Source organism: Stegostoma tigrinum, chromosome 4 (genome assembly GCF_030684315.1).
Source record: "Stegostoma tigrinum isolate sSteTig4 chromosome 4, sSteTig4.hap1, whole genome shotgun sequence".
In the NCBI taxonomy this organism is placed as follows: Eukaryota; Metazoa; Chordata; class Chondrichthyes; order Orectolobiformes; family Stegostomatidae; genus Stegostoma; species Stegostoma tigrinum.
Genome location: NC_081357.1, coordinates 78,690,602 through 78,715,197, shown reverse-complemented (window position 1 = coordinate 78,715,197; position 24,596 = coordinate 78,690,602). Strand labels below are relative to the sequence as shown.

At 43.6% G+C, this 24,596-nt stretch overlaps 1 long non-coding RNA gene across 1 annotated transcript in view; it reads left to right on the top strand.

The window, feature by feature from the left end:
* Positions 1-24,596, top strand: part of LOC125452198 (uncharacterized) — a 76,738-nt gene that overhangs the window by 37,943 nt on the left and 14,199 nt on the right. The gene's annotated exons all lie outside the window — the stretch shown is intronic.

The window sequence follows — 24,596 nt, the reverse complement described above, 5'->3', positions numbered from 1 at the left end:
CTGTGATTGGTGATTCTGGAACCAGGAGACATAGTCCAGGATAAAGGGCTCAGCATTTAAATCTACAATGAGAAGGAGCTTCTTTTGACCCCAAAAAGCTGTGGAAGCTCATTGAGCAGGTTCAAGCTAGAAATTAAAGGTATTCCAGAAGGTATTGGGAGACTAACAACATTAAGGGGTATGGAGTTCCTGCAGGAAAATGGAATTTAGGAATGATCAGCCATATCTAGAATGATGGGGCAGGCTCAATGAGCTGAAAGGATTCTCCATATTTTGACCATGGTTGGATCAATTCTCAGTCTGACACATAGTTCCCGAGTTTATACCAACTCTTTAATATTTCCGTTTAATTTTGGATACCAAAAATAGGTCATTGCTATTACTTTCATAGGGGCTACCCATGTATGTTACTGATGAAGTTCCTCTAACACACTCCCTCAAATAAAAGTGAAAGTACTGGAGATACCAGAAATGTGAGATCAAAACAGAAAATGCCAGAGGAAGTCAGAAGGACCAGCAGTGTCTCTGAAGAGAGAAAAAACAGAGTTAATGTTTCAAATCTGATATGAATTTTTTCAGAACTCTTCTCCAGCATTTTCTGCTTTTATCTCTAAACCTGCGTGGAATAATGACTCTCAGAGGTTTTTGAGTAGATTTGTTACTTGGGTTGTGAATGTTGTGGTTGGTTAGGTCGTCCGATTGTGTTTTCCCGCCTGTTATTTCAATTCTGGTGTCCATTGAGCTGGGTTACCTCACTTCTAGTTTTCCTTTGCAGTGGAGTATATATAGGATCTAGCTCTATGTGTTTGTTGACAGCCTTCTTAGTGGAGAACCAGTCCTCTAGGAATTCCCGTGCTTGTCTCTGCTTGGCCTGCCCCAGGATCCCGGTGTTTTCCCATTCAAGCTGGTGGTTTTATTTATCCATGTGGATGGAGATGTGTGAGTATTGGTCGTCTCTTTTTGTTGCCAGTTGATGTTCATGTACTCTTGTGGCTAATTTTCTTCCTGTCTGTCCAATGTCATGTTTGTCACAGTCTTTGCAGGAGATCTTGCATATTACGTTGGTCCTGTCCATAGTGGGTTAACGGTTGGCGTAGGATTGATGTGGGTTGGTGTGCTACTCTGATGCCTGGTGTTTGTAGGAGTTGGCAACCAATGCTTAGACCCCAGAGGAGCAGATGTTAAGTTAGACAGAACTATGTGACATAAGGTGAACAAACATACACCATAACTTATGGAGCATCACTGGAAAGAATATATAAATGAATCCCTAATGCCAAACTTTCTGAAGAAGGGTCTAGGCCCGAAACATCAGCCTTCCTGCTCCTCTGATGCTGTTTGGCCTGCTGTGTAGATCCAGCTCTACACCTTGTTATCTCAGATTCTCCAGCATCTGCAGTTCCTACTATCTCTCCTAATTCCTAAAGCTGTGTTTCTGAAGAACATAGAACAATACAGCGCAGAACAGAACAAGGGGAAAACATTCAGAAGGCAGGAAGGTCAATTTGTGCATATTCAAATTTCTGCAAAATGAAGGACAATACAAGCAAAACATATGTTTGATGGTCATGTCAATAATGAACTTTAGAAATGATGAAGTTACTGCCCTGGAATCAGAATCCGGGAGTTTCAGAAAGATAAATGGAGTAAAGCAGAGCTTGTCACTGTGGGTGTATTACTCTTCCTAATGTGTGGGAATTGCACTTTGATACTATGATATCAATTGCAAACACTAGTTCAGGTAACTCAGTTTTAAGATGGAAGCTGGAAATTTGGTCCCTGTCAGCTGACCTCCATTTCGCATTCTAATCAAATCATTTGTAACTTATCTGAATCACTGAAAATAGATCACAGCGACTAAGCGTTAGATGTAGTACATATTTACAATGTAGCCTCAGTCACCATTATTGTTACCGAGAGGTCAACTGGTATCAATCTGTGAAATATATTGTCATTCTTTTATTAACAAGGGATCACTAGGTTAGGAAGAAGTAGAATAACGATGAGGTCTCCAAGAAGTTCTATATGATCAGCATCTCAAATGCGTTCTCATCAAAAGTCTAAGGAAGGGTCACTGGACCTGAAACATTAACTCTGATTTCTCTTTGCAGATGCTGCCAGGCCTGCTGAGCTTCGAGCAACTTCTATTTTCATTTCTGATATACAGATCCTGCACTTCTTTTGAGATAATGGGAACTGCAGATGCTGGAGAATCCAAGACAACAAAATGTGAGGCTGGATGAACACAGCAGGCCAAGCAGCATCTCAGGAGCACAAAAGCTGACGTTTCGGGCCTAGACCCTTCATCAGAGAGGGGGATGGGGTGAGGGAACTGGAATAAATAGGGAGAGAGGGGGAGGCGGACCGAAGATGGAGAGAAAAGAAGATAGGTGGAGAGAGTATAGGTGGGGAGGTAGGGAGGGGATAGGTCAGTCCAGGGAAGACGGACAGGTCAAGGAGGTGGGATGAGGTTAGTAGGTAGATAGGGGTGCGGCTTGGGGTGGGAGGAAGGGATGGGTGAGAGGAAGAACAGGTTAGGGAAGCGGAGACAGGTTGGACTGGTTTTGGGATGCAGTGGGTGGAGGGGAAGAGCTGGGCTGGTTGTGTGGTGCAGTGGGGGGAGGGGACGAACTGGGCTGGTTTAGGGATGCAGTTGGGGAAGGGGAGATTTTGAAACTGGTGAAGTCCACATTGATACCATTAGGCTGCAGGGTTCCCAGGTGGAATATGAGTTGCTGTTCCTGCAACCTTCGGGTGGCATCATTGTGGCACTGCAGGAGGCCCATGATGGACATGTCATCTAAAGAATGGGAGGGGGAGTGGAAATGGTTTGCGACTGGGAGGTGCAGTAGTTTGTTGCAAACTGAGCGGAGGTGTTCTGCAGAACGGTCTCCAAGCCTCTGTTTGGTTTCCCCAATGTAGAGGAAGCCACACCGGGTACAGTGGATGCAGTATACCACATTGGCAGATGTGCAGGTGAACCTCTGCTTAATGTGGAATGTCATCTTGGGGCCTGGGATAGAGGTGAGGGGGGAGGTGTGAGGCCTCCCTAACCTGTTCTTCCTCTCACCCATCCCTTCCTCCCACCGCAAGCCGCACCCCCATCCACCTACTAACCTCATCCCACCTCCGTGACCTGTCCGTCTTCCCTGGACTGACCTATCCCCTCCCTACCTCCCCACCTATACTCTCCTCTCCACCTATCTTCTTTTCTCTCCATCTTCGGTCCGCCTCCCCCCTCTCTCCCTATTTATTCCAGAACCCTCACCCCATCCCCCTCTCTGATGAAGGGCCTAGGCCCGAAACGTCAGCTTTTGTGCTCCTGAGATGCTGCTTGGCCTGCTGTGTTCATCCAGCCTCACATTTTGTTGTCCTGCATTTCTTTTGGTTTTTTTTTATTTGGTTCTCATCATCAAGCTTCTACTGCCTAGTTTTGTGCACAGCTCCCTGTTTAGAACCAGGAACTGAGGTATGAAGGCAAGTGTTTGGCACCTCTGAATCAGCCCTGGTTAGTGGGGTTTGTCACTCTTAATTGGCAAGAGATTAATTGCCCTACAGATGATAGCTTTGACCTCAAATGCACAGCTATGTGTTGTATGGCTAGGTAAATGTAGACTGACCGGTCCAGAAGATCAATAGTGGCAACGGACTGAACAACAGTGTCAAGGCTAGTTCAAGCTCTGATCTTCTCAACAGCTCATCTAGAAAAACGACAACTCCAAAATCAAACCTTTCATTTGCTTAGCGTGTACATTGCAACAGTGTAGTATTAACTGCCTTGGGTGAGGGTGGCAGAGGCTTTGTATAGATAAAGCCATTAACCAAAACAGGCATACCGATTTGTATAGCGATGGGGACAGATAAAGCCTACTGGCAGTATTCAGAGTTAGCCTTACATGCAGGCAGCCTCAGACTGACAGTATTTCTTCACAGATTGTATCAAATGATGAGTTAACGTCCTGCTGAACTGAACTTAACAGCTACAGTACTGCTCTCAATCCAGTGAAGAACAACAAAAGGAATATGAAGCAGTTTAGTCTCCCAGCATCTGTCAAGTTTCTACTTGTATAGAATCCCTACAGTGTGGAAGCAGGCCATTCAGCCCACCAAATCCGTACAGACCCTCTGCAGAGCATCCTACCCAGACCCTGTAACCCAGCATTTCCCATGGCTAATCCATTCAGTCTGCACATTTCTAGACGCTTGGTAAATTTAGCATTGTCAATCCATTTCACCTGCACATCTTTTGACTGTGGGAGGAAACCCATCCAGACATGGAAAGAATGTGCAAACTCCACACAAACAGCTGCCCAAAGGTGGAATTGAACCTGGGTCACTGGCCCTGTCATGCAGCAATGCTCACTACTAAACCACTAGCTCCTGGATTGTCATCCATTGATTCAATCAAAATGTAAGAACAATATTAAGAATGTAATGCTCAGCTCGTGGAAGTCAGTTTTTCCAGAAGGTACAGATAATCCTTTTAGCCAGATTTCTGGGCAGATACAACATTGATATAACCATCCCAATGAAAAAGAAGGATAGCCGAGTAGACCTAGCTTGAGGCTGATACAGATTATACATTCTATTGGACTGGCATAGCCAGGCATTTTTCATTTCTACCTGCAATGATCAGTCAAGGGAGTTGACATGTTTCTGTACAGCACTGTGTGACATGAATGCCATGCCTGTGGCTTGTGCCAGCAATAATTAGACAGTACACAAAGGAAAGCAATGGCGTAGTGGTATAATTGCTAGGCTGTTAATCCAGAAACCAGGTAGTTCTGGGGACCTGGGTTTAAAGCCCTCCATGCCAAGGCAGATGGAGGCATTTGAATTTAATAAAAATAAGAATGGAATTAAATCATTGTCAATTGTCAGAAAAATCCACGTGGCTCACCAGTGTCCTTCAGGGAAGGAAGTCTGCTATCCTCATCTGGTCTGGCCTACCTGTGTCTGCAAACCCAAACCAAATGGTTGACTCTCAACTGCCTTCTGAAATGGCCTAGCAAACATTCAGTTGTACCCATCTCTAGTAAGTCTCAAAGAAATGAAACTGAACAGATTGCCTGGCTTCAAGCTAAGCACTGGAAAAGACAGTGGCAGAAACAGCCCTGTCATACCTTCAAACTCCTCCTCACTAACATCTTAGTACCCAAATTGGGAGAGCTGCCTCACAGACCATTCAAACAACAGCCTGACATAGTCATACTCATGCAATCATACATTACAGACAATGTCCCAGACACCACCACGACCATCACCATTACCATCCCAGGATATATCCAGTCCCACCCAGGACAGTCTCAGCAAAAGTAGTAGCCCATGGTGTACAGTTGGGAGGGAGTTGCCTTGGGAGTCTTCAATATTGGCACTGAACCCCATGAAGTCTCATGGCTTCAGGTTAAATGTAGGCAAGGAAACCTCCTGCAGATTGCCATGTACCATCCTCCCTTGGCTGCAGAATCAGTATTCCTCCATGTTGACAATCACTTGGAAGAAGCACTGAGGATGGCTAGGGCACAACATGTACTCTGGGTGGGGGATTTCAACATCCACCTCCAAGAGTAGTTCGGCAGCAGCACTACTGATCACGCTGGTCAGGTCCGAAAGGACATAGATTCTAGACTGGGTCTGCAGGAGGTGGTGAGGGAACCAATCAGAGGGAAATACATACTTGACCTCATCCTTCACATTCTGCCAGCTGTAGATGAATCTGTCCATGATAATATCGGCAAGAGCTATTGTAGGAATGACTTTTCGCAAGCAATAAATTTCAGGAGACAGTGAAGTTCAGGCATGTGGCAATCTAGTCAAGCTGGTATGATGCAGGGAGAGGCCAACGATCACCCCAAATCTGGCCTCAACGTAATGGCTCAATTGTCCCCTTAACTTTTGGCTCAGATCGGGAGAAAAAGCCAATGTTGCTGTGATTCCAATACAAAAGAATGATCTTTTATGCATTTCCTTGTTACTTTAACATGGCAGCACATACTCCTTCCCCCTGTACACTACTGGTTAATTAGTGCTGAGTTATCCCACCATGATTAGGTTTTTAGTACACCACTCTATATTAGTAACCACTTGTTGCTGTAATCTGATTAGGCCACTTTAGGATGTGAGAAGTTGATCTTTGCATGGTTACCATTGGCCGTTACCTCTCAATTATTACATTTCTGTCTGCTTATTCTTCTAGCTGCTGTCCTTGTTACGAGATAACGGGGGACCCCTTTCCATTTCTTGGAATTAGTTTTTAAACCTTCCTAATGATTTTTTTGTGGTGTGTGTGTGTATGTGTGTGTGTAAACTACATCCATGATTATCTTGAAGAATCTTAATTAAAACCTACTCAGAAAATTCTAACAGATTGATTAGAAAAAAATTAAGAGAAACAACTAATTGGTATGAAATGTTTGTAAATTAGGATAGCAGTTTCATGTTACTCATCCTGAAGGGAAGGGGGAAGGGGGAAGAGGAGCAGAGCAGTAGTCATTGGGGACTCCATAGTTAGGGGGACAGATAGGAGGTTCTGTGGGGACTAGAGAGACTCTCGATTGGTGTGTTGCCTCCCAGTTGCCAGGCTGCGTGATGTATCTGATCGTGTTTTTGGGATCCTTAAGGGGGAGGGGGAGCAGCCCCAAGTCGTGGTCCACATTGGCACCAACGACATAGGTAGGAAGAGAGATGGGGATTTAAGACAGAAATTCAGGGAGCTAGGATGGAAGCTGAGAGCTAGGACGAACAGAGCTGTTGTCTGGTTTGTTGCCCATGCCACGTGCTAGTGAGGTGAGGTATAGGGAGAGAGAGGAGTTGAAGACGTGGCTACAGGGATGGTGCAGGAGGGAGGGTTTTGGATTCTTGGATAATTAGGGCTCTTTCTGGGGTAGGTGGGACCTCTACAAGCAAGGTGGTCTTCACCTGAACCAGACGGGTACGGATATCCTGGGGGGGAAATTTGCTAAGGCTATTCGGGTGGGTTTAAACTAATTCAGCAGGGGGATGGGCACCAAAATTGTAGTTCGACTGTAGAAAAGGTTGAGAGTAGGGTGGTCCGAAATAAAGTTTCAGGGAAGCAAGATGGCACCGGGAAGCAAGAAGTTGGTTTCAAGTGTGTTTACTTCAATGCTAGGAGCGTCCGGAATAAGGTGGGTGAACTTGCAGCATGGCTTAGTACCTGGGACTTCGATGTTGTGGCCATTTCGGAGACATGGATAGAGCAGGGACAGGAATGGTTGTTACAGGTTCCAGGATTTAGATGTTTCAGTAAGAACAGAGAAGATGGTAAAAGGGACGGAGGTGTGGCATTGTTGGTCAAGGACAGTATTACAGTTGCAGAAAGGATGTTTGGGGACTCGTCAACTGAGGTAGTACGGGCTGAGGTTAGAAACAGGAAAGGAGAGGTCACCCTGTTGGGAGTTCTCTATAGGCCTCTGAATAGTTCCAGAGATGTAGAGCAAAGGATAGCAAAGATGATTCTCGATAGGAATGAGAGAGACAGGGTAGTTGTCATGGGGGACTTCAACTTTCCAAATATTGACTGGGAACACTATAGTTCAAGTACTATAGATGGGTCAGTTTTTGTCCAGAGTGTGCAGGTGGGCTTCCTGACACAGTATGTAGATAGGCCAACAAGGGGCGAAGCCACATTAGATTTGGTACTGGGTAATAAGCCTGGCCAGGTGTTAGATTTGGAAGTAGGTGAGCACTTTGGTGATAGTGATCACAATTCTGTTATGTTTACTTTACTGATGGAAAGGGATAGGTGTATACCACTGGGCAAGAGTTATAGCTGGGGGAAAGGCAATTACGATGAGATTAGGCAAGATTTAAGGAGCATAGGATGGGGAAGGAAACTGCAGGGGATGGGCACATTAGAAATGTGGAGCTTATTCAAGGAGAAGCTCCTGTGTGTCCTAGATAAGTATGTACCTGTCAGGCAGGGAGGAAGCTGTAGAGTGCGGGAGCAATGGTTTATGAAGGAGGTGGAATCTCTGGTCAAGAGGAAGAAGAAGGCTTATGTTAGGATGAGATATGAAGGCTCAGTTAGGGCGCTTGAAAGCTACGAGGTAGCCAGGAAATACCTAAAGAGAGAGCTCAGAAGAGCCAGGAGGAGACATGTGAAGTTGGTGGTGGATAGGATCAGGGTAAACCCTAAGGCTTTCTATAGGTATTTACGGAATAAAAGAATGACGAAAGTAAGATTAGGCCCAATTAAGAATAGTAGTGGTAAGTTGTGTTTGGCGTCAGATGAGATAGGGGAAGCACTAAATGAATATTTTTCAACAGTATTCACTCTAGAAAACGACAATGTTGTCGAGGAGAATACTGAGATACAGGCTACTAGACTAGGTGGGATTGAGGATCACAAGGAAGAGGTATTAGAAATCCTTCAGAGGGTGAAGATAGATAAGTCCCCTGGGCCGGATGGGATTTATCCTCGGATCCTCTGGGAAGCCAGGGAGGAGATTGCCAAGCATTTGGCATTGATCTTTAACTCGTCATTGTCTACAGGAATAGTGCCAGATGACTGGAGGATAGCAAATGTTGTTCCCCTGTTCAAGAAGGGGAGTAGAGACAACCCTGGTAATTATAGACCAGTGAGTCTTACCTCAGTTGTTGGTAAAGTGTTTGAAAAGGTTATAAGGGATAGGATTTATAATCATCCAGAAAAGAATAAATTGATTAGAGATAGTCAGCACGGTTTTGTGAAGGGAAGGTTGTGCCTCACAAACCTTGTTGAGTTCTTTGAGAAGGTGACCAAACAGGTAGATGAGAGTAAACCGGTTGATGTGGTGTATGTGGATTTCAGCAAGGCGTTCGATAAGGTTCCCCACAGTAGGCTATTGTACAAAAAGCGGAGGAATGGAATTGTGGGAGATATAGCAGTTTGGATCGGAAATTGGCTTGCTGAAAGCAGATAGAGGGTGGTGGTTGATGGGAAATGTTCATCCTGGAGACCAGTTACTAGTGGTGTACGGCAAGGGTTGGTGTTGAGTCCACTGCTGTTTGTCATTTTTATAAATGACCTGGATGAGGGCGTAGAAGGATGGGTTAGTAAATTTGCAGACGACACTAAGGTCGGTGGAGTTGTGGATAGTGACGAAGGATGCTGTAGGCTGCAGAGAGACATAGATAAGCTGCAGAGCTGGGCTGAGAGGTGGCAAATGGAGTTTAATGCAGACAAGTGTGAGGTGATGCACTTTGGTAGGAGTAAGCAGAAGGCAAAGTACAGGGCTAATGGTAAGATTCTTAGTAGTGTAGATGAGCAGAGAGGTCTCGGTGTCCATGTACACAGATCATTGAAAGTTGCCACCCAGGTTGACAGGGCTGTTAAGAAGGCATACAGTGTTTTAGCTTTTATTAATAGAGGGATCGAGTTCCAGAACCAAGAGGTTATGCTGCAGCTGTACAAAAGTCTGGTGCGGCCACACTTGTATTGTGTACAGTTCTTGTCACCGCATTATAAGAAGGATGTGGAAGCTTTTGAAAGGGTGCAGAGGAGATTTACTAGGATGTTGCCTGGTATGGAGGGAAGGTCTTACGAGGAAAGGCTGAGGGACTTGAGGCTGTTTTCATTAGAGAGAAGAAGGTTGAGAGGTGACTTAATTGAAACATATAAAATAATCAGAGGGTTAGATAGGGTGGATAGGGAGAGCCTTTTCCCTAGGATGGTGATGGCAAGCACGAGGGGGCATAGCTTTAAATTGAGGGGTGAAAGATATAGGACAGATGTCAGAGGTAGTTTCTTTACTCAGAGAGTAGTAAGGGAATGGAACGCTTTGCCTGCAACGGTAGTAGATTCGCCAACTTTAGGTACATTTAAGTCGTCATTGGATAAGCATATGGACGTACATGGAATAGTGTAGGTTAGATGGGCTTGAGTTCGGTATGACAGGTTGGCACAACATCGAGGGCCGAAGGGCCTGTACTGTGCTGTAATGTTCTATGTTCTATCCAATCTTGCAGAAGGCTTCATGTACAAAGAGGACTAATTTTTCCCAACCTTTCTAATTTCTGTTATGCACTGCAAAGCTTGTTGAGCTTCTTGTCAGCCATTTTATGCTGTGCCATCGGCACCCCTAACAGCAAACCCCACACAGAACTGGTGGAGATGAAGCCCTGCCTTCATGTTGAGAATCCCCATCATGTTGTATGGTACTATTACCGTGCTAAAGGGACACACTTCAACACTCCTTGCAACTCAAGACTGGGCATTCATGAGGTGCCGTGGGCCACTAACAGCAGCAAAATTGTGCTCCAGCACAATCTGTAGCCTCATGACCTGGCATATCCCATTCGCCCATTTCCATGAAGTCAGGGGATCAACTCTGATTCAATGAAGAGTGCAGGAGAGCATGCCAGGAGGAACACCAAGCACACCTGAAGATGAGGTGTCAACCTGGTAAAGCCACCAAACAGGACTACTTGAATGCCAAACAGCTTAGGCAGCAAGTGATGGACAGGGCTGAGCAATCCCAGAATCAACTGATCAGATCTAAGCTCTGCAGCACCTGCTCAACAATAACCTGCTCAATGACACCAGCTTGGGTTCCGCAAGGAGCTCTCAACTTCTGACCTCATTACAACCTTGGTTCAAACATGGACAAAAGAACTGAATTCCAGAGGTGAGATGAGAGTAATGACCCTTGACATCAAGGTTGCATTCGACTGAGTGTAGCATCAAGGAGCCCTGGCAAATGTGGAATCAATGCATGTCAGGGCAACCTCTCTGGTGGTTGGAGTCTCACCTGACTCATAGAAAAATGTCATGGTTGTTGGAGGTCAGTCAACTCAGCTCAAGGACATCTCGGCAGGTGTTCCTCAGAGTAGTGTCCTAGTCCCTACCATCTTCAGCTGCTTCATCAATGACCTGCCCTCCACCATAAGGTCAGAAGTGAGGATATTCGCCAATGATTTCACAATGTTCAGCACCCTTCATGACTCCCCAGATACTGAAGCAGTACATGTCCATATGCAACAAGATCTGAACAATTTTCAGGCTTGGGCTGACAAGTGGCATAATATTCAAACCACAGAAATGCCAGGCTATGACCATCACCAATAAGAGACAATCTAACCTCTACCCTTTGACATTTAATGGTGTTAGCATCACTAAATCCCCCACTGTCAACATCCAGGGGGTTATCATTAACCAGAAACTCAACTGGATTCACTACATAAACAGAATGGCTACATGAGCAGGTCAGAGGCTCGGAATACTGTAGTGAACATCACACCTCCTGATGCCCCAAGCCTGTCCACCATCTACAACAGTTAAGCCCATGAGTATGATGGAATACTCCCCAATTGCCAAATGAGTGCAGCTCTAATAACACTCAAGAAACTCGACACCATCCAGCACAAAGCAGCCCACTTGATTGGCACTACATCCAGAAGCATCTACTCTCTCCAAGACTGGCGCTCAGTAGTAGCAATGTATTCTATCTACAAGGTGCACTGCAGAAATTCACAGAAGATCCTCACACCACCACCTACAAGTTCTCCACCAAGCCATTCACTAATCAGACTTGGAAATATATCGCCATTCCTTCACTGTCACTGGATCAACCCACAGTGGGTGGATTGCAGCAGTTGAAAAAAGCAGCTCACCACCACCCTCAAGGGCAAATAGGGACAGGCAATAAATGCTGACCAGTCAGTGATGCCCACATCCCAAAAATGAATTAAGTAATGAAAAAAAAACACATTATATGGTCTTAAACAAACAATGCTTTAGAAAAGGCTGTGTATTGAGTTATTATTTGCCATATTTGCCATTATGGCCATCCTCCAGTATGCAGTCAATGCCTTGATACACAAGTACATGTTCCATTCAGGATAGACAGTAGCGTCTTTAATTTGGGAAGCTTCAAAGTACAAAGGCTAGTGAACAGCTGCTTAATGAACTCTGGCTCACATATGACTACACTCACAGCATATGCTTTGGACGAGATTTAGTTGCTTGTTGAACGGTTTTCCCTGCCCACACACACTTTGATCTGACAATACATCTGATGAAGACAGAGTTCTTTTGTAAAGCCAAGCCTGACTGTAAATTGCAAGATCCCACAGTCACTACCAACAATGGACCCCTTCATTTAATATGTGATGAAACAAATCATCCCCTAATAAACGCAAGTTCAGTGTTTGACAGGCTTCACTCACAACTTTGAAAAGAGTATGGAGTTTGTCTCAGAACAGAGATCAAAGTTTACCAGGCAGTACTTCATACATTGCTCCTTTTTGTGAGTGAAACTTAAAGAATTCACCACTATCAAATAAAACAACCAAAAACATTCACTGTCTATAACCTGTTTGGCACATGAGGAGGGAGGAGAATAACTACCAACAATGAAGTTTTGCAAACTGCTGCTTACCTGCATCTAAAGTAAGGACATCAGATCTCAGCATCAGTATGGTGGTCATATAGTTGACATGCAAGATTCCTGCACGCAGAAACCTGAACTTAGCTTAAAAAAACAGAAATCCAACTTCAGAGTTTACACGCTCAACCTCGATACATAGGAAGGAAAAACCTTAGATTCAAATGGAGAAATCTCCGTCATCAGACTTTGAAGCGAGCAAAGTCAATTATCTTCAGAAGCGAGCATTGTGCAAAGCCAAGGCCCATCCATTCGTCCAGTGTCTTCATATGCATTATTTTCAGCCAATTATGCAAAGTGAGACTTAGTTTAATGTCACATGAGATAACATCAACCTGAAAACTGTTTCTTTTGTTGAACAGTCATCTCTGCAGCAATGGGAGAATCCACCATTTTATTAAATATGTACTTGAAGCTTTATCTATTTGTCCAAAACCTGGGTTGTGCATGTGAATTCTTTGCCAATTTGTTTTTACCCAAAATAAAGAGGAACAGAGACTGCACAAATTTTTATTTGGGATTAGTGCACTACAATGCTTTTGAAATTACATGTTATAAGAACAAAAAACAAAGAAAATTATAGTACAGGAACAGACCCTTCAGCCCTCCAAGCCTAAACCGACATGCTACTTGTCACAACTAAAACCCCTACTCTTGCAGGGACTGTATCCCTCTATTCCTATCCTGTTCACGTACTTGTCAAGATGCCCTTTCAAAGTCACTGTAGAATCTGCTTCCACTACTTTTTCAAGACACCCTATACCTCCTCACTTTTGATCTCAACATGACTCAAAACTGTCTACATCCTTCGGAATGCTGAATACTGATGCAATGTACTCATTTAATACCTCGCCCATTTCCTTTGGCTCCACACATAAATTCCCTTCCCTTCTTTGAGTGGGCCAACACTCTGCCTGGCTACACCCTTGTTCTTTATATATCGATAAAAAGTCTTGCAATTTTCCTTAATCCTGTTAGCCAGTAACTTTTAATGACCCTTTTTAGCTCTCCTTACTCCTTGCTTAAATTTCTTCCAACTTGCCTTGACTGTCACTTGAAAGTTGCCACCCTCCGCAAACCACCTTCTGGAGGCAGTGACTGCACTGATGCAGATCTTCTTCATGTTAGCCAATCAGCATCACCACTCTGCTGCCCTCTTCAAGATGCTCACCTTCACTTGAACACAGAGGGTGTCTTGAAGAAGTCCACCTTCTGGAAGCGTGACTGCACTGATGCAGATCTTCCCCATGTCAGCCAATATCATTAATATCATGAGTTATAATGAAACAATTCATATACAGCATGCTGACAAGATGTTTGATGTATGCCAACTTTGTCCCTTAGATTCCATTTATGGAACATAGAACATTACAGCACAGTACAGGCCCTTCGGCCCTCAATGTTGTGCCAACCTGTCATACCGATCTGAAGCCCATCTAACCTACACTATTCCATGTACGTCCATATGCTTATCCAATGACGACTTAAATGTACCTAAAGTTGGCGAATCTACTACCGTTGCAGGCAAAGCGTTCCATTCCCTTACTACTCTCTGAGTAAAGAAACTACCTCTAACATCTGTCCTATATCTTTCACCCCTCAATTTAAAGCTATGCCCCCTCGTGCTTGCCATCACCATCCTAGGGAAAAGGCTCTCCCTATCCACCCTATCTAACCCTCTGATTATTTTATATGTTTCAATTAAGTCACCTCTCAACCTTCTTCTCTCTAATGAAAACAGCCTCAAGTCCCTCAGCCTTTCCTCGTAAGACCTTCCCTCCATACCAGACAACATCCTAGTAAATCTCCTCTGCACCCTTTCCAGAGCTTCCACATCCTTCTTATTTCAGCAAGTCTTTCGATAAGGTTCCCCATATTAGGCTATTGCGGTGACAAGAACTGTACGCAATACTCCAAGTGCGGCCGCACCAGAGTTGTGTACAGCTTCACCATAATCTCTTGGTTCTGGAACTCGATCCCTCTATTAATAAAAGCTAAAATACTGTATGCCTTCTTAACAGCCCTGTCAACCTGGGTGGCAACTTTCAATGATCTTGTACATAGACACTGAGATCTCTCTGCTCATCTACACTACTAAGAATCTTACCATTAGCCCTGTACTTTGCCTTCCGGTTACTCCTCCAAAAGTGCATCACATCACACTTGTCTGCATTAAACTCCATTTGCCACCTCTCAGCCCAACTCTGCAGCTTATCTATGTCTCTCTGCAACCTACAGCATCCTTCGTCACTATCCACAACTCCACCGACCTTAGTGTCGTCTGCAAATTTACTAACCCATCCTACTATGCCCTCATCCAGGTCATTTATAAAAATGACAAACAGCAGTGGACCCAACACTGACCGTTGCTGTACACCACTAGTAACTGGCCTCCAGGATGAATATTTCCCATCAACTACCACCCTCTGTCTTCTTTCAGCAAGCCAATTTCCGATCCAAACTGCTATATCTCCCACAATTCCATTCCTCCGCATTTTGTACAATAGCCTAATATGGGGAACCTTATCGAAAGACTTGCTGAAATCTATATACACCACATCAACCGGTTTACTCTCATCTACCTGTTTGGTCACCTTCTCAAAGAACTCAATAAGGTTTGTGAGGCACAACCTTCCCTTCACAAAACCATGCTGACTATCTCTAATCAATTTATTCTTTTCTAAATGTAGATTTTTCTTATGTAGATTTTCATATTATAGCTGGGAGACTTTCCCAGTTTCCAGGTGTAGCATAAATGCAGTTTGATTATTTGCATAATTGGTAGTTAGTCAAGAGAATAACCTGAAAGCTGCAGGAGGCTTCTGCCTACTGATCGCCAACATTACTAAAGATTGCATGGGGTGACAGTAGTAGCATGCCTGTCATCTTCCTGCTTGAAATTTGTCCTTGATACGTAAGGTGCACCTGATACCCCTACCTTTAAGCTAATTGAAGCCCTTGAGTAGTTAATGAAGACCAATTTTAATGCAATGGCTTGCTGTTAATAATATTTTACCCATGTTGGATTGGTATTTTGCTATGTGGAGAGACTGCCAGTTATATCCCGCCAGGCTTCCCTCCTGAGATTATGCAAGTTGTGTTGTAAATGTCAATTCTTTGCAAGTGCTTTGAGCAACATTAACATCATTACCACCAACAGGTTAAGTACAAGTTAAGTCTAATCACTGATCAAGGGAGACACACAAAAGGGAACACTGGCTAATTTGTTTAGCTTAATGGAGTGGAATTCATACCATTGGGTCACCTTTTTGGAATGTTCCTGATCTACCATACAGTAAATATCATGATAGATCTGCTTGTAGTCTGAATTCCACTGCTTGTCAACTGATGCCCGAGTAACAGTCTACAAAGCATTTAATCTAATCGCACTCTACCTACCTTTTCCCAACAGCCCTGCAAATGTTTATCTTCAGATAATTGTCCTTTTGGAAGCACTGGCTCAATTTACCACTGGTTTGTATTCCAGAACCTAACCACAGGATGAGAAAGTACAGTTTTGGAGCAAGGCCTCAGAGTGGAGCGATCAGAGAGAGCAAGACCCAAAAGTACAGCAGTCAAAGAGAGCAAGGGTTGGGGGGTGAAATGGTCTGAGAGTATAAAGGCCAGGAATAGAATGGCCAGATTGGGAGCAAGGATGGGAATGGACCTGTCAAAGAGAGTCAGGAGTGAAGTAGTCATACAGAGCAAGGCCCAGAGGTAGAGTAGTCAGAGATAGCAAATTTGAGGAATGGTAATCAGAGAGGGTAAGGTCCTGGAACAGAGCAGTCAGAGAGAGCAAAGCACAGGAGTGAAATAGTCAAAGACATTGAGAATGGAATGGGAGAAGTGGTGAGAGGAAGAAGCATATCACAAAGACAAGGTGACTTCTGAAGTAAACATTTGGTAAGATCTATGTTTAGCTTCAGTTAATGAACTATAAAATGAGATTGGATGAGTTAATTACTAGAAAAGAAAAACATTTGATAATAGATTTAAATACTATTTGTATTAAATTAATCGCACAGGGGTTCCACTTAAATGCTTCTATGATTCTGTAAGGAATAGTGAGATTAAAGGACTCTAAGTTTTTGATTAAATTAGAAAAATAATGTATGCAGAAAATAAGAATTGAGTAAGCCACATCAACATACTGGTGAGTAGCTCCTGAATCTTTATTTAAGTCCTAAGGTTTTTGTATTTAATCAGTTAATACTTTGTTAAATAGAGGAATGGTAAAGAATTTCAGGCACATCCTGCTCCACACTGGAGCTCTGGATGAGCAGGAAGTGTTATTGACTGCAAATGCTTAAGTTCCAAGCTCCAGTGCTTGACTGGCAGCGACTGTCATGATGGTGCATTCTCAAAACTGCAAGTTTTACAGATAACAGATTTCTGATATTATTACCCCATAGTTTAATGGTATGAAAGCAAGTTGGGAATGAATAACCAGTAGGCAATCCAAGAGGAGCAAGCTGGTATCGTAGCAGTTCCCTGAGTGCATCCTGCTCTCTAACTGGTAATGGTGAGCATTATGGATCCCTTAGAGCATGGATCAAAAGCTGAGTCTGGAGGTGGAAGGTCCTGGTGGGGCTAGGGGTGAAGACAGAGAGAGTGGGATGCAGAAGTTTGAGAAAGGAAAATAAAATAGTTTCATAGCTCGAGGTTGTTGTCCGTATAGATACAAATGGCATCAATAGAAAAATAGTGAAGTCTTGCTGGCAGACTTGAAGAAAAACATTGTTAAGCAGGATTTCAAAGACAATAATCTCTGATTCAGTGCCAGAGACACAGGCCCAGGAATATGAATTTGGATACAACAGATGAGTGTGTAGCTGAAGTGATGGTTCAGAGGATTCGACTTTAGATTGCCAAGGCATTGAGTTTGGTTTTGAGAGATGGGACCTGCTCAGACATGACAGATTGCACCTAAATACAGCCAAGTTTAATATCATAGGGCATTTTTCAAGTGCTGTTGAGAGGATTTAAACTAACTTGCCTGGGGGATGAGAACCAGTATGGAGCATGAGGAAGAAGAAACAGAACAGAAAGAATTAGTTAGCATGAGATTAAGAAATGATAAAATATTAAATGAGCTAAGAGTATTTAATAAGTGTATTTAATATGGTACAACAGAAATTTCTGGAGAAAAGGAACAGGTCTGGCAGTATCTATGAAGAGAACAAGAGTTAATCGTTTTGAGTTCCCTTCCCTCCCTTGTCTGCCTTCCACAAGGACTGTTGCCACGGGGACACCCTGGCCCACTCTTCCTTCTCTCCCAACAAGCCCCCCTCCAAAGCCCCACAGTATCCTCCCCTGCGACCACCGAAAGTGGAACACCTACTTATTTACCTTGTCCTGCCCCCACCCCCTCCCCAGTATCCAAGGACCCAATTGTATGTTCCAGAAGAAGCAGCACTTTAATTGCACTTCCCACAATCTAGTTTACTGCATTCGCTGCTCACAATGTGGTCTCCTCCACACTGGGGAAACGAAGTGTGGACTGGGTGACCACATCGCAGAACATCTACATTCTGCCTGCAAGAAAGACCCTGAGTGACCTGTTGCCTCCCACTTTAACACACCACCCTGTTCTCTGGCGAACATCTCCGTCACAGGTTTGCTGCAATGTTCCAGTGAAGCTTAGTGCAAGCTGGAAGAACAACACCTCATTTTCTGCTTGGGGACCCTGCAGCCCTCCGGAAACAATATCGAGATGAATAATTTTAGGGCCTGAACTCTCCAATGTCCTAGACTCCCCCTCCACACACCAGGCCTTGTTATCACGTAGTCTGCCATCACACACACGACCTAGTGTTGGACACTATTTGTCCTCATGAACAGCTTTTCATACCCCTCATCAAATTGTTATCTACCCCTTTTGTCTGACCAACTGGTCTTCTCTCTTTTTGGGCTCTATCCCCACCTATCGTTTATTCCTTACTCCCACCCCCGTCCTATCTTCTGCATATAAACTGACATTTTCCCAGTTACCATCAGTTCTGAGGAAGGGTCGCTGGACCCAAAATATTAGCTCTGATTTTTCTTCACAGATGCTGCTAGACCTGCTGAGTTTTTCCAGCAACTTCTGTTTTTGTTCATAAGGACAAAGAGCAATCTAGAGTGAAATAATTAATTCACTCTAGATTGAATTAATTCAAGGAGGGTCGATTTTAATTGGTAAGAATTCTAACAAAAGAGAATCTAACCGTCTCTCCTTGATTTTCAATTGCATTAACGTCTGTTAATCCTTCTATATCAATATCCTGGGCGGTCACCATTGACCAGGAATGAACAGGCCTGCCATATGTATACTGTGATTGAAACAGCAGGTCAGAGGCTGTAACTTTTGCAGTTATTCGCTTCAAGTCTTCCCAAAGCCTGCCTACTATCAACAAGGCACAGGTTATGTTTCGAGAAAGATAGATCACTAGGCCAAAGTTTTGATTCACAGCGGGAGAGTTATTACGGAGGTGTTCACTTCACAGGCAGAAAGGCTGCTGTTTCCTGCTCAAGCTAGCCATGACATCACATGACGACATTCTTCAAGTGATACTTGACACCATACTGTCTGCCAAATACACAACACCACATCCCCTTTACATCAGAAGTTCCTGCAATTAAAACATTCACAATATTTACAATCATATATATGAAAGTCAGGAAGAATGATTTTCTGGATCAGATGGTGTTCGTTCCTGTTTGTACCTCAGGCATCTCTTTGTTTTTCTCATTGGTTTTAACTTCATTCTGACAATGCTGCACATCTGCCAATGTGGTATACTGTATCCATTGTACCCGGTGTGGCTTCCTCTACATTGGGGAAACCAAGCGGAGGCTTGGGGACCGCTTTGCAGAACACCTCCGCTCGGTTCGCAATAAACAACTGCACCTCCCAGTCGCGAACCATTTCCACTCCCCCTCCCATTCTTTAGATGACATGTCCATCATGGGCCTCCTGCAGTGCCACAATGATGCCACCTGAAGGTTGCAGGAACAGCAACTCATATTCCGCTTGGGAACCCTGCAGCCCAATGGTATCAATGTGGACTTCACCAGCTTCAAACTTTCCCCTTCCCCCACCGCATCCCAAAACCAGTCCAGTTCGTCCCCTCCCCCCACTGTACCACACAACCAGCCCAGCTCTTCCCCTCCACCCACTGCATCCCAAAACCAGTCCAACCTGTCTCTGCCTCCCTAACCTGTTCTTCCTCTCACCCATCCCTTCCTCCCACCCCAAGCTGCACCTCCATCTCCTACCTACAACCTCATCCCACCTCCTTGACCTGTCCGTCTTCCCTGGACTGACCTATCCCCTCCCTACCTCCCCACCTATACTCTCCTCTCCACCTATCTTCTTTTCTCTCCATCTTCGGTCCGCCTCCCCCTCTCTCCCTATTTATTCCAGAACCCTCACCCCATCCCCCTCTCTGATGAAGGGTCCAGGCCTGAAACGTCAGCTTTTGTGCTCCTGAGATGCTGCTTGGCCTGCTGTGTTCATCCAGCCTCACATTTTATTATCTTGGATTCTCTAGCATCTGCAGTTCCCATTATCACTGCAGTGATCTTTGCTTAGTTTATTTAAAATGTTTCCAGAACCATGGTGGAATAATGACTCATTCTCATAGGTGACATTCTGCTTGCATGGATAGTTCTAAATTTTTATGCGACATACAACTTCAGTTCTGGGGTTGTTCCTGTCTTCTTGCCACAAAATATTTCACTCTTGATAGTAGTGGATCATTTCTGGTGCTTTTTTTAAACTTGTTCTGCCATTACGAGAGTGTTTTCTACTTTGTTCTATTTATCATCAACTCATTTGGCAAAGATAATCTAAAGACCCCATGTGCATTCCCAAGTAAATTAGATTGCCAATACTTAATTGTATAAGTATGAACTGATAACAATGCCTACCTCTGCATAAGGCTCACTTGCTACAGAAGGATACCCTGTATGAAGCCAAAGTATTGTGGTCAGTGGTGTGTAGTCTGTTAATGGAGTAAATTCCTGACCATACAGGTATTGCTAGAATTGTCTAATGCCCAAAAATAATTCCTAGAACTTCTATATTTTAGTTCATTTCTGCTTAATTTAATGATCTTAATATGAAAGTTATTGGCTTCTCTTCACAATAGGGTAACAACTGCTTCCACTGCATGTGGTGTCACAATAGTAACTCTAAGTCAAAATAATCTAGGACTTCTTCCTTAAATAAAGCCTCTTTGGCTCCTGTAAAGGTTCTTTCATATTGTTTTTCCCATTTCCGATTCTTGTTTTACTATATTGAATGTGCAATGGCTTGAAACAGTTGAAATATTTGAGTCAAACTTGCCATGGTAGCTCAGGAAGCTCAAAAATGATCATAGCTGGTTTACTGCAGGTATCTCTGTTATCATTTTTATTCATGAAAGTGACTTGAGTAGTTCCTTAAGATCAATGGCATAGACAAAATATTAATAGGAAGATTTTAAAAATTCACATTTATTTTTCCTCACTCAGAGTCATGCAGCACAGAAACAGACCCTTCAGTTCAACCAGTCTATGCCAAACATAATCCCAAACTAAACTAACCCCATATGCCTTCTCCTGGTCCATCTCCCGCTGAAACTTTCCTATTCATGTCCGTAACAAGATGTCTTTTAAACATGACTGTACCCACATCCACCACTTCCTCAGGAAGTTCATTCCACATGTGAACCACTCTCTGTGTGAAAAATTTGTCTCTCACCTTTTTTAATTTCTTTCCTCTCACCTTAGAAGAGTGCCCCTAATCTTGAAATCCCCCATCTTGGGAAAAGATAATTACCACTAACTCTATCTATACTTCTCATTATTTTATAAATTCTATCAGGTCACCTCTCAATCTCCTGTACTCTAGTGAAAAAAAAGTCCCAGCCTATCCAGTCTTTCTTTATAACATAAACCTTCCATGCCCAGCAACATCCTGGTAAATCTCTTCTGAATCCTCTCCAGCTTAATAATATCCTTCCTATAACTGGGCGACCAGACTGGACACATGGAATCATGCCATTTGGCCTATCAATGCTCTAAAACACCTCCCACCAAGATCCACCCTGTAACCCCGCATTTCCCATGGCTATATCACCTAGCCTGCACATCCCTGTACACAATAGGCAATTTAGCATTGCCAATCCACCTAACCTGCACATCTTTGGATTGTGGGAGGAAACTGGAACACCCGGAAGGAAACTCATGTAGACACAGGGAGAACATGCAAGCTCCACACAGTTGCATGAGAGTGGAATTGATCTCAGGTCCTTGGCATTGTGAGATAGCAGTGCTAACCTCTGAGCCACCATGCCACTGTGTTCTTCCACAACAATGGCACTTTTGAGTCTGTCTTGGTACTCATTTCACAGCTGGCATTTTTTGAACTCAGTCAGCTACCATTGTACGAACTTGAGCATAAACTGTTGAGCTTCCTTGGCTGCTCGTTCCATCAAGACTGCTTTTTCCAGTGTTTCTTTAAGTTTAGGTCCCTTTCTGTTAGTAATCTCTTCTGGATTGCTTCCCATGTGGTAGGTGATGGCCTAGTAGTATTATCACTGGACTATTAATCCAGAAACCCAGGTAATGTTCTGGGGACCAGGCTTGAATTGTGCCACAGGAAATAGGAACAGCACAGTGGCTCTGGATAGCACTGCTGCCCCTTAACACCAGGGACCCAGGTTCAATTCCAGCCTCAGTGACTGTCTGTGTGGAATTTTCACATTCTCCCTGTGTCTGTGTGGGTTTCCTCCCACAGTCCAAACATGTGCCAGGTAGGTGGATTGGCTATGCTAAATTGCCCATAGTGCCCAGGGATGTTTAGGATAGGTGTGTTGGATATGGGAAATGCGGCATTAAAGGAATGGGTCTGGCTGGGATGCTCTTCGGAGGGGCGGTGTGGACCTGATGAGCGTATGGCCTGTTTCTACATTGCAGGGATTCCATAATTTTTCTATGAAATGGTGGAATTTGAATTCACTAATAATGTAAAATTAAGAGTCTAATTATGATCATGAAACTATTGCCAATTGTCAAGGGAAAAGCCCATCTGGTTCACTAATGCCCAATAGGGAAAGAAATTAGCCATCCTTACCTGGTCTGGCCTACATGTGACTCCAACCCCCCAGCAATGTGGTTGAGTCTTAACTGCCCTCTGGGCAATTAGGGATGGGCAATAAATGCTGGCCTAATCAGTGACACCCACAACCCGTGAATGAACTTTAAAAAACTTGTTTGAACCACACACCCACCTGTCTCTGAGAACATTTTAAGTTGTTCCCAAATTCGCAGCATTCTGTTAACTTCTATAAATTTTTACAAATTCACCATCATGCTGGTTGTCTTCACTAATCATCAATGGTTTGGATGAAAATGGTTCTCAAGGCTTCCTGTTAATTCTTCATAAGCTTTTGAACCAGCTTCTCTGGCTGTACCACACCCCTCAGGAGGTTAACCATTTTTCTTCCTATAATGCTCAGGAATGCAGGGATAAATGTTTCTGCTTCAATTTTATTTGCTTGAGCAAAGTAATGGAATCTCTCTGTGTAGGAGCTTCAGCTCTACACTTTCATTATATGGTCCTATGGCACCAAAATTACCCAGTATTATTTCATAAAAATGGGAAGGACATGCACAGCATGATGCATCATGAACATCATAGCATTACCTTGTTTCTTCACATTTCAAAACAAAGTATTCCTGAGGCTGCCTGTTTCTTTCTATACCTTTCAATCAAAACATTTCCCTATATGTAGGGCATTCATTACTTAGTGTTCTTTCAGATTGGATTATGTGGTGAGCTTCTTCTAACTTGTTCATCTCTTCCCTGGGTGAATTTTTTTTAATTGACAGTGTCTGCTTTGATTTAGCGATGGCATAGTTTCATTTATTTTCTTTTCATCCAAGTGCCTCTGAGATCTGTAGTTCTTTGATGAATGAATAGATTGACCCGTCGAATCCTGAATCAGTTTTTAATCCTTGTTTCAAGATGGACTAGGTTAACTGTTTCACAACAACAACAACAACAACAACAGGAGGTTTATTAAAGAGGCATTCAATCTACAGGCAGCAAGATTAGTCACTGTTCCCTGCCCAAAACGGCTGATGTGGCATCATGACATCATATGACAGGACTCTTAAAGTGAACAGTTCACTATACTTACCAAATACACGTCAGAGTTATGTTGGCATACTCTCCATTTGGTTGGATTAGCTCCACAAACACACAAGCAGCTGGATAGGAGGTGACAACAGTGAAGAGGGTGCAGAGGAAATTTCATAGGATGTTGCCTGGGCTGGAGAGATTCAGTTTTGAAAAGAGGTTAGATAGACTGGAATAACGAGGTGTAGAGCTGGATGAACACAGGAACACCTTGTTATCTCAGATTCTTCAGCATCAGCTGATCCTACTATCTTAGATAGATGGAATTGTTTTTCTTAAAGCAAAAGATGATTGAATGTGGATGGAGACAAAAAAAAATTGCAGATGCTGGAATCCAAGGTAGACAAAATAGGAGTCTGGAAGAACACGGCAGGCTAGGCAGCATCTAGAGGAAAGGAGGAGTCAAAGTTCCGGGTATTACCCCTCTTCAGGACTGGATGTTGTTCGTATATCTAAGAGTAAAATCCAAGTGGTGTTTTGGGTTTGTCCAAGCCCATATCCCTGTCTCCTAACAATTTTATTGGAAGTACGTGCTGTGACTGGTAGCCAACCAGGGCTATGTGAGAATTGGCTAGGCAGGATATCATCACCAGGATCTTTCTGTAAGTGTTTCCCTGGTAATGTCAAAACTCCAACAGATCTTTAGAGGTACTTTCTTGATGGTGGACCAGAAAGTGGTGGGGGGGGGGGGGGGGGAGAAAGGGAGAGGAACCAATCAACACCTGTGGACCTGCTGCCTTAAAGAACCTCCCTCCCAACCTTAATTTGATCTTAAGCAAGATAGGGCTTCTAATGGCTACTTGCAGGAAGACTGTGCATGTAACTGGAATGCAGACAATATTGGAGCTGGTAACTAGAAACGGTCCTGTTCCTGAGAGTGTAAGATCATAAGATACTGTACTGTAAACCTAACATTTTGACTGAGCCTTGAATTCGATGCTTTTCTCTATTACTTCATTAAATGAGCTGTACTTGGTGTATTTTCAGTGAATCACAATCTCTTTCTACTTTCACTTTCTGACTTTTTCAAAATTTGATGGTACTAA